The following is an 18,601-nucleotide window of genomic DNA, read 5'->3' on the forward strand; positions in this document are numbered from 1 at the left end:
TTTCCTGTATTGCATGTCTATGGGCTCATTACTTCCTCTACTCCTCTTGGTGCTAAAATAAACAAAATCAGTCTCCATGTTGTATAATCCTGAGCTGTTTAATTTTAAAAACCTAGCGGGAGAATGATCACTGATGAATGACCTACCCACTGAGCTATTGGTTATTCTGAATTGGGCTGGTCTCTTTTTTCAAAGTCTGTTTGGTCCTGGTATAGAGAAATCTTTGAGGTTTTAAAGTTTTGTTTCGTTTTAGGCCAGTAAATAGTGATATCACTATTCAGGTCTAGTGATATCCAAAAATCAGATGGAACAAGGCCAGAATAATCCTCATAGCTCCTTAGGGTTTGGGGAAATTTTGACTGTCAGACCTACTGCAGATGTCCAGTCAGCCTCCTCTCCTTCTTCCAGCTCACCTGGACATATAATTCCAAAATCACAGTCAGATACTGCACCCAGCCCTGGAGTCATGATGGCTTGACTACATGCTTCACTTGAAACATGTTGGCATAGCATTTAGCTCTCTCAAGGTCCACATCAGAGCAATAGCAGTGTGTCACTCTCTGGTTTAGTCATACCAGGTCTTCTCACACTCACTGGTATCCAAGTTCCTCAAAAGGCTTCTGCATATTTATCTACCAGTTAAAAGCTCCGATTCCCACATGGGCTCTCAACATCTTCCTTCTAAAGCTCAGAAAATCTGAGTGGATCATGTGATGTATTTCCTTCCATTTATCAGATGACTCACTAACTTCACTCTATCATGGCAGAGGCAACTTCTTGTACCTGCTTCAGGAATGTGCCAATATCTGAGATCTGCAAGCAGGAACATTGAGTAACCCACTGACCTTGGTCAAACATTATGACCTTGTCTTAGCAACTTATTCAGGTGCCAAGTTTGTGAGAGAGATTCATGTGGGCAAGTGGGGGTGAGGAGTGGAGAGCCTGGGCTCACCCCACTCAATGTGCCACCCAGTGCAATCTGGGCCACGCAATCTGGGCCACGTATACAAACCAGGTACCAGAGTGCGGCTGTTAAATTCTTTTGCACAGCCTTCCCCCGAGGAAGTGCAGGAACATACTGCCCCTTATGGGGAGCTTGTGGCAAAACCATAATCGTGTCCATAATTTACAATCTGAGAAAGTAATATAACTGGGTTTTGCTGCTGAAGAGCATTCTTTACCAAGTACCTTCTGCTATAGAGGTGGTTATGTCAAGGAGCTAGCTGCATGCTATTTTCCACATTTTGTCTCAGTGAATAATCACACAGCATGTCTGTGAATATTCATGACAGCACCATTTTCTATCTGCTTTTAGATGATGCCAATGTGACACTGAAGGAGGATAAAATGAAGAACTCAATGTTAAGTCCTTAATAAAAAACTAGGCTTAAGACATGTGAGTGATTACGTTTCCCTTTATTTCCCTCTAAAACCACTGCAACAAGCCCTTGCTGTGTATCCTGAAGTTCCAATTAGATTAAAATAGAAGGTTGTTGTCTAGTAGAGTCCCTCTCTGGATGTTTTCAGAATTCAGTACAAGACTTTACTCTTCGTCTGTTCATCCCTGACTGTGGCATCTAAATATGATAATGAGCACATTTGAAAAGCAAAGATAATATTAATGCTGTATGATGCCTGGACCTAGAACTCAGTATTAATACAATACCAATAGTGTAGCCTATTACGTAGAAATATTGCACTTTTGGTTTTTGGTGATTGATTACAAACTTACATGTTGATTAATTGTCATGCTCTTTGCAATGAGAACTGCTAACAGCAACAGAAAGACAGATGATATATTGAGTGCTGTAGTTTACCTTTGCTCTTTTATTTAGGGCAGCCTTTAAGTGCTTAAGGCATCAGTATTTGATGTGTGATTCGAATACCAAAAATAGCTATTGATAGCTTAGCAGGGAGCCCCTAGCAACTAGGCACTTTATAGTATTCACAAAAAGAAAAGGAGTACTTGTGGCACCTTAGAGACTAACAAATTTATTTGAACATAAGCTTTCATCCGATGAAGTGAGCTGTAGCTCACAAAAGCTTATCCTCAAATAAATTTGTTAGTCTCTAAGGTGCCACAAGTACTCCTTTTCTTTTTGCGGATACAGACTAACATGGCTGCTACTCTGAAACCTGTCATTAAAGTATTCAGTAATTCATCTGAAAGTTATTGCATTTTGGAGATGCGTATTCCAAACACTGAAGTCTGTGCTTCTGCATATGGAAAGCTGTTTTCTGACTGACAGTTCTACTCCAGATGAAATTGGGACATGTGGTTAATTTCAGTCAGGCTTGCCTGCTGATATTAGAAAAGTGACTGTTGTGCAGTCCTTTGCATCCTAGTTAATGTGCCCCAGCTTTACAGGCAATCCCAGTAGTCACTGACAAGATGTGTTTGGCAGCTATAGATTCCAGATGGTGAACTCTGAAATCTGTCTTTTTGCTGCTGCAGCAGCATCTGGATCTGTGCTGGCATTCTCATTGATCTCTATTCAGCCCCCTGTGCTCATTTTTCTATCTGAAATGGCCATGGCTATTTAACTGCCTATGGGGATGCTTCCTTTTGGAAGGCATTTTCTTTTCAGTCACAAGTTGTTCACTCATCATTCTTTCTATACTTTTCCTCACATTTAAAAAAGGGAGGCAGAAATGGTAAAATCTGAAACATACATTTATTGCTACAAAATATGTTTCAGATGGGGGACACTTGCTCTAGAAGGATTACATTTAAAATAATTACAGGGGAAGAAAAACTCTGCAGTATTCCCCATATTCTGTCTGTATGTTCTTTCATACAGAACAGGCTCTGAGACTTCAGTGGAGCCAGGATTTCCCCCAAAATCTTTCTGAAAACTCAGAAAACAGAGTAATAAATTAATAAGAATAATTTGAGTTCCTCAGATTCCCAGTTCCAGGGCACCCATTCTGACAGTATCTGAGTGCTGCTGAGTTGGAGCCCTGAATTCCTAAGTCTTTGAATTATGAAGCAAACTTTCCCATGCCTCTGTCTCCATTATGTAGAAGTAGCTGACTTGTTTATATGTATCCCTGGAGTGTTACTTTATAATTAGCTGCAGAGGAAATAAGAGGACAGATATCTTTGTTTTTGAACCTATTATAACTTTTACAGCTTCATTTATCAGTTAAAAACTTTGATTTGCTCATGAATCCTGTCTTTGACCATAGTTCTCTGAAAAACTAAAACATTTCAATTAATAAACATGGCAAATTGTTTTGCTCTAATCCAACAGTTGCCTATTGAAAGCTCATTTTATTTGTGCATCCTAAAAGAACATAGAAAAATAGTTCATGTTAATATTAACTTCACAGTAAATTTGTCTGAGGGCCTCATTCTATGTATTGTGCTGACTCAAATGTCCCTTGAGAACAAAGCAGAAAAAAGGAGCTTTCATTTTCCCACAAGATTATATCTTACTCTTATCCAGACCATTAGAGATTCCTTAAAATTATTGCAAATTAATACAGAGGGCTTGTATAAATTGATACTGAAATAACATTAAATGCTTCATAGCCTTCTGAAAACCAGAGTAAAAATATAGCTATTTAAAAGTAAATAAGTCCCCAGAGAGAGTATTTTATGGCCACTACTAATTTAAAGCATTAACCTAAAACACAGAGTCATATGTAGTAGCTGCTTTATATTCTTTAATAGGTTAAGGCAGTATTATTTAAGACACAGTTTTCATGAAATGGCCCACTTTTATATTAATAAAAACCACAAGGAGTCCGGTGGCACCTTAAAGTCTAACAGATTTATTTGGGCATAAGCTTTCTTGATTTAAAAACCACTTCTTCTGATGCAACAATATTTATTTTATTAAATAAATTTATTTATTTTATTTTAATTTAATTGAATATTTAATTTATTTATATGAACTAAAACAATATTTATATTAATGGATTCCTGCCACACATAATTGATCGCATGCTTTCCCAACTACCTCTGTGGTGTTCTTGCTTAGCATTTATTCAAGGGATTGGTCCTGCTTTGAACAGGGGGTTGGTCCCTTTCAACCCTGATATTCTATGATTCTATGAAATAATGCACAATTTGCACACTTATTTTGGACAATACTCATGGAAACTCTGAATAGAAGAAAACATAAAATGCATAAAAGTTGCCTTTTTCCTATTATAATATTTCAAGATCTTCAAGAAATTGACTAACTTTTCATAATTCCCTGAGGATGTGCTAGTGCAAGACTGTCCCATTTAAAAAAAAAAAAAATAGTCCTCTGACTTCAACGGAAATTTCAGATAGGATTGAGACCCTAAGAGACAAACTCCCAACATGGCATGAATTACCAAGGTTTCATTTCTGAGTATGTGAGTGATCATAGTTATATTCCATTTTGAAAGGGCAGCATTTATGAAAGTATGAGAGATATTTAAGGGGAACCATGCAAAATGGTCCAGTTGGTCCAAAGGTGGCCCCATCTTTCAGCCTTCCCCTCCCCCCAGTGGAATGAAATGCTGGGATGGTTGCAAACAAAAATGTAGCTTCCCGCAGCTCCCATTGGCCGGGAAAAGCGAACCACAGCCGCTGGGAGCTACAGGCAGTTGTGCCTGCGGATGGTTGATGTAAACAAACAGTCTCATGTCCCACCAGTGGATAACCATGATGGGCCATGTGCAGCTCACGGGCCGCAGGTTGCCCACCACTGTCCTAGACCCTAAAAACATCTACTTTTTTACCTGGACTAATCAAAAAAGAGAAAAGGAGGAGGGGCCTGTCTGTGCTGTTAACTGGTGACATGCAATTACCAAAAATAGCACAGAGCCTTCTTTCATTATGTAGATATGTCTACACAACAAAAAAAAAACCACTGCTGGCCTTGCCAGCCTACTCAGGCTCATGGGGCTTGAGCTGCAGGGCTGTTTCTTTGCTGTGTAGACTTCTGAGCTCAGGCTGGAGCCTGAGCATTTGGACCCACAGAGGCCACCCCTGAGGTAGACTCACTGATAAAAGACAACTGTGTGAATATGCCATGAAGTTTGAGAGTGTCCTACAGAAATCAAAAAGAAACCCACCCATACATTTTAGAATGTGTGTGTTCATGAACTCCATTTTTCATGCTTCATTTCCCCCCCTAATTCCATCACTTTTAAACTTCCTCTCTTTTGATTTTTAAATGTTAAAAAGGAGACACTTCTAGGTATCAGATTGCAGGAATGCACTCAATATATAATGTGGTATAATGGCATGTATTTCTCACATCTTGCAACTTCACAATCCCTTTATAGCATTTCCCAATTTCAGCCAGTCAGCACACAAAGCCTTCTACTGTATCCCAAATATCATGCATATTTGTTTTCCCAAGTAAAGCTGAAGATAGCCCTCCATTAGATCGTATATTTGAGAAAACAAATGTTCTAATGCTGGAAGTAACTGTTTTGCAGATACTTAAGTAACATTAATATGACTTGGCAACAGAAAACCAGTGCAATCGTTTTACATTATGAAGCATTCACAAAGAGATGCTAATAAAGCCATACATTTATGCTAGGTTCCATTCATACAGATCAACACCCATTCCTTTACTGATCATTAGAATAAACTCTAGAAACCAATATTGTAGATACTACACAATGCACCAATCGCCAAATTCCTTTTTTGTGACTCTTAGTCTAGGGGTAAGGTAACAGTTAAACTACATTAAATACTGAGAAAGGAAAACTAAGTCTAGGCTACTGTATTTCTATTTCTACTTCAAAACCACAATTAATCAGACTTCTCTGTACTGCATTTTAAATTCCAGAAAAGAAACACTTAGCCAAACATAAGAATGACTTCCATTTTCAACTTTGTTTCTTTAATACAGTACAGTACTTGCCCTTCTGACTCAAAAGAAATTCAGCATTTTTGGTGGCATATTTGCAATATATTGTTGCCTTCTGAATTTTAGCCATTTAGACAGGTTTCATCAGCATAACTTTTATACTTAAGCGAAAAGGGATCAAGCAATTTTTCAGTCAGACTAGAATATAGGTAAAAGCTGAATGTGAAACTCACTTTCCTTTCTCCATCCTGCATTGTGAAGGCCTTCCTCTGTCAATTAAGTAGTTTGCTGTGATTTCAGCACATATAAATGCTTAAAATGTGCATGTACAACTTTTGTCAGCCAGGGTCGTTAAGTTGCATTCACCAGCTGTCCAGTTTAACTGGGGTGGAGGAATTTTGCAAAAACACTGAACAATGTGCAATAATTTCAATTATCTATGAGCCTTGTTTGAAACAAAGTCTCAGCCCTTTGTTTTTCCAAGAAAATGAGTGGATTATCCTAAGAACCATGTTTGTATTGACTGTTTTTCTACTGCTGCTTAAGCTTTTTTTATTTAACTTTTTGGTCATAATAGAATAATACACACAAGTAGAGCTCAGCTGTTTAACATTCTTAGATGTGTACAGAACCTATTTAGAATGAATATCCATAGCTGCTGGTATTTAAAAACCTCTTCTAAAGGAGTTATCAGCATTAACAGGATTCACTTCCTACTGTTTACATTAAATTCAGCATCACAAAAATTCTGGTGGTAAAAGTAACCATGTTAGAAAGATTTGCATATGTCTGAAGATAGGGTTTCATACAAAATATTTTGCTACAAACATTGGTTTTCAACCTATTAGGGGTTTTCTCTGTTTCCAGTCGTAGAATTTGACTGTAGCTATAGAAAACAGTCAGTTACAGAGATTTCACCTGGAAATAATGTAAAAGTATTAGCATATATATACTATATGGGTATTTTGATTTTATTCACATGCTATGGATACAGTTGGTAGACGATAAACTATCTGCAATAATTATGGTAGAAACCCCCAACTTAAAGGAATCAAAAAGCTGCCAATTTCCTGAAGATATCTGATATATGTAGATCTAAAAGTAGTTTGCACCTGATTTAAATGTACAGGGGGGACATAACCAAATAACTATTGACTGAAGAGAAAACAAGAAAATAATTAATGTGAAAGGGAAGCCAGAATGGCATGAAACTATTTAAATGTATGAGAAAAGTCTCTCAATGAGTTGTGCTGACTAAAATGTCATTACAGATGTTAGTAGTTTTGAATCTGAGTAGGCACTTTGTACCAAAAATGTTTCCACTTACTGAAGAGGACAAACTAAAGTTTGATCAAATAGCCATCTCTGTGTTAACAGCCCCTCTGTGATTCAGAGTACAATTGGGGCCTTAAATGGTAAAAATTAAGTTACCTTACTGCAACATTTTATCTCATTGTAGTAAGACAAATCCTTTTCCTGCTTTGTATTATCACCATAAAATCAGCATATACTTTCTATCATTGTAGATATAGTCACCTGACTTTGCTGTTTTAGTAAATATGCCAGATTTTTGCCCTGTAAAATTCTATTGCTGTCAACAGGATTGCCCAGGTAACTGAATTGAGGCTTTAGCGCAGTTTTCATCTTGTAGCTCTTCAGTGTAGACACTACCTATGCTGATGGGAGGGAGTTCTCCTGTCAGCATTAGATAATCCATGTCTCTAAAAGGCAAGAGGTAGGTTGACAGAATTCTTCCATTGACCTAGTGCTATCTACCTCCAGGAGTTTGGTTGGCATAGCTACCTCTCTCTCGAGGGCGTGGATTTTTCACACTCCTGAGAGATGTAGATATGCTGATGTAAGTTCCCAGTGTAGACCACCCCACTGAAAGACAGAAGGAGTAGAAAGTGAGACACAGCCTGAACTAGCAGCTGGTAGCACAACCCTGTGGGGAAAAACACCTAGAGAGCGCTGATTTTTTTTTCTTTTTTTTTGGAGGGGAGGAGGACTGGATGAAAAAAAGTTTAGTCTGAGCAAGGAAACTGCTTCCTGTTTGGTACCTCCTGTGTTCAGGGAAACATGTCTCTGAAAACAAACAAGATTGCATCAAAGGTATCAGACTCCATTATCAATTTCTCCTCTCAACTGGAATAACCTATAATTTTGGCTAGCAGTTCAGAACAAAAGGGGTAATACCATTTTCCCCCTTTTGCACTAAGTTCAATAGCCATAACACAAGAAATTATAAAGATAGTTCTAGGTGTACAAGGAGTACAGGAGGGAGGCTGTTGCATTGCCCTATTGTTGATAAGGAGTGAATTTGCGGTCTCTGCAGTGAGTCATGTTCCTATTGGAAGAAAAATTGAGAAACATTTTCTATGGGAATTTATTTGTGTACAAAATAGACTCGCCATGTTTACCTGTTTATAAAGCTACACACTGGCGATTCCATTTGCTGAGGTCTGTGACAAGAAACAGTTTCCTTCTCTCTCTCTCTCGTTCTCTGCCTCAATTATTTTAGGATGTTTGCTCTCTCTTGTCTATGCCCTGTGAAAAGTCTTAGCTAAAAATCACTAGCCTCTGACAGCACAGAGTTTCTGTTCCCAGAAGTAAACATGGCCTAGTTTGCTGGGCATGATTAGTAAGTCTTATTTTGTGCACTGCTCTTCAACACAACCCTTAGGCAGGCTTGACTGTATCCAATGTCCATTGGATTTGCCTACTTTCTTAGTCCCCTTCCAATAAATTCAGTGCACTGTATGAGTTGAACACTAATGACTACCCAGATATGGTAGTTGTAGCTAGCTCTCAAGGTATCTGTGATAGGGTGTCCACCCAATACAAGACCCTGAAGGGGATAAGGCGGCTAGTTGGGCCAAATAACTGCCTAGGCTCCACCTGGAGAAGGAGCAAGGAGTCCTAATTAGAGATGAAGCTCAGCTGGACAGGAACAGGAGGGACCTGTATAAAGCCCAGTACTTGGGGAGAAGGGGTACAGAGATTAAGAGGCAGACTGCAGTCCCTCTCAGAGTAAGAGAAAGCAAGGTAGGTAGTAGCCCAGGAATGCAGCTGGAAGGTTTCAGACTGTGCAGACCGTGACTTCTTGTGGTACAGTCCCTGGGCTTGAATCTAGTGCAAAGGTGGGCCTGGGTTCCCCACCAGTCACTGAGGAAGTGTTACCATTAAGAGGCAGTGAAAGGGAAGACTGGCTAGGTTAGGGGGTTCTGAGACACTTTGCTACATGCATTTCCCTCCCATCCACTCACCAAAGGGGAAAACTCCAGTGACCTGGGCCAAGCCACAAAGCAGGAACAGCGAAGTTCCAAGAGAGGAAGACAGATGTATGAAATGAGCAACCACAGGAAGGGGAGTCAGACTGGCAGGGCTAATCCCCAGACGGAGGATCTCCAGCAGTGAGTAGAACACATCCTGTGACAGGGTTCTTTGGGGCAGGCCCTCTATTACTTCTCCATTTCAGTGAGGACTTGCAAATTAAGCATCTATATTCTTATTTATAAACTGCTAAGTCAGTAAGTTGTGACTACTGATTACCATACAAAACTTGATCATTTCACTGTTACACCTGTAACCCTTGTCCCTATCCTCTGTATGTTTTGTCCATCTGATGTATCTTACATAAGCCAAAATTGTGGGCACTACGAAGAAGAGACTTTGCACCTCTTGTCTGTACAGCACCTATCACAATGAGATTCTGATCCTTGATTGGGCCCTTAGGGTACTACTATAACAAAAATAAATGATTCATAGGTTGTTATAAGCAGAGCTGGGCAAAAATTTTCAGCTGAATAGTTAACTCACTAGAAAATGTTTTTTTGTTTGACCTGTAACTATTCACACTCATTGAATAGTGTCAGCCAAAACAAACAAATCATGTCGCTTATGACCTTTAGCTGAGTAATTTGAGCATTCAACTGGGAGGTGCGATGCCTGGGATAAATTCCCTGCTCCAATAGCTATTTAATTATTTTTACAAAGTAGAGCAACTTCAACAGGAGAGACTGAAAGAGACTTGCCTCAGAATAGCCCATCCTTGCAATGTGGGAGACCCAAATAGTTAAAATCCCTTCTCTACACTAGGAGGAATTTAGCCTATGTCTTTCACATATAGCCTGTGTTATGTAGGAGGTCCTGAATTAGTTTGTTTCATTTAGAGCATTTCTTTTAGGAAAGCATCCCATCCTGATTTAAAATTTTCCAGTGGTGGAGAATCCACCCAAGTTCTTGTAATCACCCTCACTGTTAAATATTTGCCCTTTATTTCTAGTCTGAATTTGCCTAACTTCAACTTCCAGCCACTGAATCTTATTGTGTCTTTGTCTGCTAGATTGAAGAGCCTTCTTTTAAATTTGTTTCCTATTTATGGACTGTAATCAAGTCAACTCTTCAATATTACAGCTGGGTGATTTTTTTTAAAGTGAATATTAAATTTGCATAAAAATGGATTTTGGAGGGCACCAAAACTATTTGAATATGAATCAAATTCTGCAAATAGTTTCTGCAAACACACACAGAAAACACTTAGAACCCTGAAAACAAATTCTGGAAATGTCAAAACCTTACAACGCTGAAAACATTCATTTTGAAAATGTTGAAATGAACCACTTCATATCTACATTTTCCAGTCAAATTGTCAATTTGAATCAAGGTTTCACTTAGAAACATTTTGTTTTGACCAATATTTTTTTCAATTTTTTATTTTGGTGGGGCAGGGAGAATCCGTTTTGGTTCCAAACTAAATATGTTTATTTTTGCTTCAGCCAGCTATTGTACCAAGGCTAATTACAAAGGTAATATAACTCCTCTACTCCATTTTTACATCCAAGGATCATGTTATCCCTTCTGGGCAGTGTCACACTGGAAGAACATGTTAAGATGGCTATCCATCATGGCCTTCAGTCTTTTTTGGAGTTGCTGCTTACCAGAATAGAATCCCCCAATCTGTAAGTATGGCCTATATTCTTTGTTCCTAGATGGATAATTTTATGTTTGCCCATTCTAATACACATTATTTGTTTGAACAATCCAGATAGCTATATATCAGTGACCTGTCCTCGGTATTATTTACCATTCCCCCAATCTATTTTCTGCAAATTTTTATCAGTGATTTTGTGTCTTTTTCTAGGTCATTGACAAAGATTTTAAATAGCTTAGGGCCAAGAGTTGACCCTTGCAGGGCCCAACCAGAAACATACCTGTTCAGTGATGATACCATATTACTATATTTTGAAATCTATCAACCAGTTTTTAATCCATTTAATATGTATCAAAGGGTGCACTCGGTGCTGGTCTCATCTCCTCCTGGCCATCCTTGGAATTAACTCTACCTTCTGGCTCCCCCACAGGTTTGCCAGCCCAAGCTCCCTTCTCTCCGGGAGTGACTGCAGACTGCTCCCCTGTACCCCTTTCTGCTCTCAGCTACTGGGCTTTATACAGGTCCCTCCTGTTCCTGCCCAGCTGAGCCTCATTTAATCAACCCCTGCTCCCTGGCTTCTCTTCCAGGTGCAGCTTCGGGAGTTAATTGGCCTACCTGGCCACCTTAACCCTTTCCAGCCTTGTGTGTGGTGGACACCCCATCACAATGTGCTCTGTTTATTTTGTATCATTCTAGTTTCTTAACCAAAATGGTGTGCAGTACCAAGTCAAATGTGTCACAGAAGTCAATTACATGAACACTATTACCTTTTATCAATCAAACTTGTAATCTCATAAAAAAATATTAAATAAGTCTGACAGGATCTATTTTCCATAAATCCATGTTGATTGGCATTAATCATGCTAAGTTCTTTAATAGTATCCTGTATCAATCATTCCATTATTTTGCCCAGGATCAATGGCAGTTATCTGGGTTGTCCCATATATCTTTAGCTTTCTTAGGCCACGTCTACACTACCTGCTGGATCGGCAGGTAGGGATGGATCTATCGGGGGTCGATTTATCGTATCTAGTGTAGATGCGATAAATCGATCCCCGATCACTCTGCTGTCAACTCTGGAACTCCACCAGGGTGAGAGGCGGAAACGGAATTGACGGGGGAGCAGCGGCCATCGATCTCGCGCTGCAAGGACATGAAGTAAGTGATTCTAAGTCGATCTAAGATACACAACTTCAGCTACGAGAATAGAGTAGTTGAAGTCGACGTATCAACCCTTCCCCCCCCCCCAGTGTAGACCAGGCCTTACAGTCTTCCTGAACTTCTGCAGTGTTTCAAGATTTAGTGAAAATCGGTGTTAATGGTCTAGACAGCTCCTCAACTGACTCTTTAAATAACCTCCCAAGTTAGCTGTGCCAGTTGATAACATGTCTAGTGTTAGTAGCTGCTGTTAACATCCTTCTGAGTTACTGTTGGCATGTATCATCATCATCATCATCATCATCATCATATGATATGAATACATCATCTGGCTTTTCCCAAATATAAAACAGACATGTTTATCTAATGTTTGTGCCTTTTCTGCATTATTAATGAAAATGCTACCATTTCCATCTAATAATGGACCAAGATTCCTTTTGTTCCTAATATGCTTTAAAAACAAACAAACCATATTAACATTATCTCTGCTGGCCATAGATGTCTCCTTGTGTCTTTTGGCTTACCGCATTAATTTGCGGTTATTCCTAGCTTTTGACTTTTATTCACTACTAATGTGTATGTGGGGGGGCCGGGGGTGGGAGAAAGGGACAGTAGATAGCAGTAAATAAAAGTGTGTATGTATGTATGTATGTATGTATGTATGTATATATAGTTGCTTTTACTTTCCCTCTCATGCAGGTTGGTTTCTTAACCAGTGTGGCTTTCTTGCTAGATTCTGAGATTTTTTGGGCATCTAGTAAAATATTCTTTAACAGTTCCCAATTATCATTCACATTGTTGTGTTAACATTCTTTTTTCCAACTGATTTCACTCATTGTATTCAGTTTTATGAAACTGCCATGTTAAAGTAGTAAGTATGCTACTACTGGTATGGACTTCATTCTGTTTGCACATCACAAGTGTAGTCAAGTCGTGATCGCTTGTACTGAAGCTACCATAGTATTTTTAGTTTTGTGATCAATTGCTCTTAATCAGTCAAGATGAGATCTAATATAGAATTCCCTCATGTTGGATGCAACACTGTTTGAGTTAGGAAGTTGTCATCTATAATTTTTCCAAATTGTGACAGTGTTTTAGTACTGGCAACATGAGATCTCCAGTGTATGTCACTCAAACTGAAATCCCCCATGATAATTCATCTTTTTTTTCTATGCATTCTAGAAAGGTGCTTAAAGAGCCAGTCATTCTCTTCTCTAGTTTGGTTTGTTGCTCTGTAGCAGACATCAACTTGTACCCCATCTTCTGTTTTATCTGTTTAGAACATGATCCATAAGCATTCAAGATCATTTGCTTCCAAGTTGTCAGTGACTTGGAAACAAGTAATGCCATTTTTGACATAGAATGCCACTCCTCCCTCCTCTATTGCCCACTCAATCCTTTCTAAATAGTTTATAGCCATTGATTTTTACATGCCACTTAGAGCTGAAATTAGAGCAGAATTTCATTTTGTGGCATCTTTCAAGGTTTCAAAATTTATTTTTATCACTCAGTTGGAATTAAAACAAAACCTTTCAAGTTCTTTTGCAAGTGTGTATCCATCATGTTCTCCCCTGTAGCTTGCAGACAAAGTCCCTGGGCTGGAATGTGTCAGATGCAGATTCAAGTCTCTGCTGTGCCTAATTCAAACAGAGGTTTTTTTTAACTCCGATCACTTCACATCAGCTTGAGCAGGGACTTGAATCTGGGGTTCCCATATCCTAAGCCAGCTCCCTAACTACCCAGCTATTGTGTGCATGCTCTTGTGTGTGCATGCTCACATGTATTTCAGACTAGCAGCCGTGTTAGTCTGTATTCGCAAAAAGAAAAGGAGTACTTGTGGCACCTTAGAGACTAACAAATTTATTTGAGCATAAGCTTTCGTGAGCTACAGCTCACTTCATCGGATGTATTTGTCTCTCTTTCTTGCCCATACCCCATCCCCAAAACCTTCCTGCAACGATATTGGGGCTCATTAAATAACAAACCTATGAATGAAAAAGGAATAAAACTTTAATAAAACAAACCGAAGAGCATCTCTGGTGAACTGCTTCACTGAGCCATGTGTTTTCAGGGCACGCCTCCAAATTCCCACACTCGCAATGCAGTCCCTGATGAGGGAGCATCTCCAAATCACAGTCTTTCATAAACATCTCTACACTTCCCAATGAGAGTTTTGTGGAAATGGATTTGTCTCTGCAAAACTCTTCAGCGAAATAACATATTTTGCTAAAAATTCATTTCAGCAAAAATATTCTGACCAGCTGTAGCTTCAGTCATGCAAGTCTTCCCACCAGACAACATGCAATTCATTAACACCTTTGCCATAGCATATATTCTCATTTTAATACACAGACAATTAATAAACTAGATTTAGAGGTGCAATTTGATACAAAAATGGCCTTAACACACTAGTGAGTCAGGCATAAGATATTTTTTCCGTCTGTACCAGCCAGATTAATTTTGTTTCACCTGTGATTGAGTCCAAAATTTAATAATTGAAATATTCAGCACATTAGCAAACTTTAGGAAGGACCTAATGTATATGCCCAAAATACATTCATGTTCTTCCTCTGACTGAATTTTGGGATATGGTAAACAGAAATGTCAAAATCCTTAGCTAAAGTGGGCTTTGTTGTTTTTTTCTCTGTATATAAATAAACCCATGAACAAGCAAGATTCCAATATAAGCAACTGGAAATAATTTCTTAAAATAATTTTGGTCTGTGGCTATTTCGTGAGCTGTTCATTGAAAATATTAATATTTGAAATTCAATATCTGTTAATTTTAATTGGATGCCTATGTCACATAGTACATTTCTGATACCTGGTTGGATGATTGCTGTAGTTACCACAAGCATGTTATGGACTCTGGAGTAGAAAGGGACATGATTCATGCAAACATGCAAAAATGGGAGATGAGGTTCTCCACAAGAACATCTCTATTTTATATGTGATCCACACTATAAGAGTTTGAGAATTCCTGTCTTGTAGAATATAATTAAAAAAATTATATGTAACAGGGAATTATATTCCTTCTACACTTCTGCAGAGTGGTTTGAAAAATAATATAGAAATAATAGAATTCTATTAAATTATGTAGAACCCTAATAAATTTCTAGAGTCCTAATGGTGTTTCATCCTAATTAAATTCTACAGGACTACTTCATAAGAGTTAATTGTCTTGCAGTATTAATCACTGAAAGAACACACTGAGAGTACAAAGGCTATTATATTTAAATAATGAAGGAATATTTGTGGAATAACTTTTCTTCAAGACTTGTCCAAGTCTAGAAATCAGGCTGGAACAATTTATTTCTCTTATACTGAACTGCCTTGGGCCCTGATCCAATATTATGATCCACTGAGGCAGACTGCTGAACCCTCACAGAACTGCTTTTACCTCCGTAATCCCACACAGGCAGGATCAGGGCCTCAGTTCATATAATACTACTTTGAAATTTACATTAGAATTTTGAAGTTGCAAAAATGCATCTACTTGAGATTAAAGCAAAATGAAGTTGTTTTCTTTTTATATTCTCTTTTGCCTGTTTCTGTGTTTCCAGAATCTGTAAAACAGATTAAATCTGCTAAAAATAATTTTCTCTGGAGTACCGTTGGTGGGATTAAGCTTTACATATTTGCAGCCTTTGACTTTGACCTTTACCTCTTCCTCTTGGCTTCCAGTTGCCGTGTGTGTGTGTGTGTGTGTGTGTTTTCTCTGTGCTCATCTTTAATGTTAATTTTCTTGCGTTCCTGGTCTATCGTGTCAGTTGTTCTCTGTAAATCCTCCTTGCTCAATGCTATGAGGTCAATACAGTCTGCAAATCAAAGTTTTTGCTGTTTTCTCATATAACATGCCGCCTCCTATTTTGTTGCTTGCAGTAACAATTGTAGCCCCTTCCGGTACCAAGTTGAACAAATCTGGCAATAGTGTGAATCCTTGTCTCACTCTCCTATGGTTGTCCTAAACCATTCTGTCAGTTTCTTCTTCTTTACCCACACTGCACCCATCAAGTTGCTTTTGATATTTTCTATCAGTTTGATCAATTTCTCAAGGATGCTATACATTCTGAAAAAGTGCCATAACCTTTTTTGCCAAAACGTTATCAAAAGTCTGTTTGAAGTCTAAAGTTGTTGTGGCAGGTTCAGTTGTGTTTTGCAATAGTTCTCCAATGTCAGTCTTATCACAAATAGCTGGTATATAGTACTTCACCTGGTGTAAATCTGGCCTATTACTCTGCAAGTCCTGCTTCAACAAGCCTCTTCAGTCTCCTTTGCAATATCTTGGTGAATGCTTTCCCTGGTATACCCAATATGCTGTTACCTCTGCAGTTCTTGTACTTACTCATGTCTCCTTTGTTATAGACTTTCTCCTATTCACTCATCACTTGCTCTTGTTTATAAATCTTATTGAATAGTTTGTGCATTACCTATTTGCAAAAGGTCTGCAGTTATGTTGTCACTTCCTAGAACCTTTTTCATTTTCAAACTTTTTATCGAGATCTTTATTATTTCCTCTAAGAATTCTGGACTCTGCTCTCCATCAGCTTCTCCAGGACTAATCTATCAATGTGTTCTGCACATTGTAGAGCTCTTCAAAGTATTATTTGTATCACTGATTCTTTGCTTGTCTGTCCTCAATTATTTTCTCTTGCTTCTCTTTCACTCCTGATATTTTCAACTCCATGTGTCCCACTAAGTTCTCTTATCTTGCAGTATAACCCCGATGCCTCCTTTCTGTTCATGTCATCTTCTGTATCTTTACATTGTTTGCTTATCCAGTTGTTTCTCTTTGCTTTCTGTTTTATCTGTCTTGTCAACCCATCTTACTCAGTTCTTAATCTTGCATCTTTCTTTTTATTCTCCTTCAGCTGCCTGTCACTTAGTTGCAGCACTTTATCTGTTATCCACCTTGTTTTGGCTTTGTAGCCCAACACTTGTTCAGCCACTCTCTCAATGCCATTATTTTCAATCTTCCATTTCCTTCAACTTTCATTTCTTCCTTCATCAGGGACTTGATGATTTTCTGCATGGCTTCTTTGTATTCTTTCCTGATGTCCTTTCAGTTCATCCGGGTCAGATCTTCATTCTTTACACTTTTTTAGTTACTCTGTATCAACCTCATTGACTTCAGCAAAAACTCATGATCTGATCCAATATCAGCCTTCCATCTTCAGTTCACAGACACAGAGCCTATCATGTTCTTCTTTTGCCCATCAGGTGATATTTATGTCCACTTCCTCTATGGTTTTCTTTGTTGAAATAGCATGTTTGTTATCACCAGGTTGTTACTTAGGCAGAAGTTAAGTTTAAGCAAAGCTAAAGATGACTAGTTACAACTTTCAGAGTAGCAGCCGTGCAAACCTTGATTTTAGCAACCCATCTTCTGTCAGCAAGTGTTGTGAGGCTGCTTCTACTGTCCTGTTCAGTAACATTAGATCTCATTGTATTATGCATCTCATGATCAGTGTTTCACAACTTCCTCTAAAAGTTCCTTTTTGTCCTTGACTTCTCTTCCATGTTTATATTGTTTATCAGATTTTGTTGAGGTGTTAAGTCATCATTATCATCTGACTTCTAAATCAAACATCTTTGTAACATTGCATTTGTAATATCCTGTATTGTAATTGTGAACAAAATTAGCATTGAGACAGGATTTCAATTTAATTGATTTTCTACCAATCATAGCCTCCATTGTGTATTACAGTTTATCCGGTGTTTAAATGATGAGACTTAATTGTTCCACCAAACTGAAGGCAATACTTTCCAAATTCAGTATTTCTTTCAGATGTCCTTTTGATCTAGTCACTAAAAGCTGTTTCACTAGAATACCCAAGTAACAGCATCTACAGTAGATATTGTCTGGTATCTTCTCAGAAAAACAGTCATATCCCAGCTGTGATTGGGAGTGAACTCGTCTTTTGCCTAATTTTTATTAATATGTTAACATCCCCTTCATCTCAGGCAACTTCTTTGTTTGCAGGCTGAATGGTCATATTAACATATTTCTTTCAGCCATAAGGTTAAATTTGTTGTTCTTCTGTAATATCAGCAATCAATTTTAGATTATCATACTAGATCGGGGTGGGGAAACTTTTTGGCCTCAGGGCTACATCTGGGTATAAAAATTGTATGGCCCGCCATGAATGCTCACGAAATTGGTTTGGGGTGCTGGAGAGGGTGAGGGCTCTGGCTGGGGGTGTGGCCATAAATGAGGAGTTCAGGGTGTGGGAGGAGGTTCAGGGGGTGCAGGAGGTGAGGGCTCTGGCTGGGGGTGCAGGATCTGGGGTGGGGCTGAGGGGTTTGAAGGGTGAGAGGGGGACCAGGGCTGGGGCAGGGGATTGGGGCAGAGGGTGGAGTGGCTCAGGGTGCAGGCTCTGGACGGCACTTCCTCAAGCAGCTCCCAGAAGCAGCAGCATGTTCCCTCCCCCTCCCCCTCCCCCTCCCCAGCTCCTACGCGGAGGCGCAGCCCTGCTGTGCACTGCTGTGTCCTCAGGCACCACCCCTGCAGCTCCTATTGGCCATGGTTCCCAGCCAGTGGGAGCTGCGGGGCAGCACTTGTGGGGGGGCAGCATGCAGAGTGGAGCCCCCTACATGTAGTAGCAAGAGTAGGGATGTGCCACTGTTTCTGGGAGCTGTGCAGAGTGGCCCCCGACCCTGCTCCCCAGCTGGAGCACCAGAGTGGGGCAAGCCCCAGACCCTGCTC

General features: G+C 39.2%; 1 protein-coding gene across 4 annotated transcripts in view; it reads left to right on the plus strand.

Moving 5' to 3' along the window:
- SGCZ (sarcoglycan zeta) overlaps positions 1-18,601 on the plus strand; it is an 833,511-nt gene that overhangs the window by 537,692 nt on the left and 277,218 nt on the right. The window lies entirely within an intron of this gene.

The sequence above is a fragment of the Dermochelys coriacea genome, chromosome 4, assembly GCF_009764565.3.
Source record: "Dermochelys coriacea isolate rDerCor1 chromosome 4, rDerCor1.pri.v4, whole genome shotgun sequence".
NCBI lineage: Eukaryota > Metazoa > Chordata > Testudines > Dermochelyidae > Dermochelys > Dermochelys coriacea.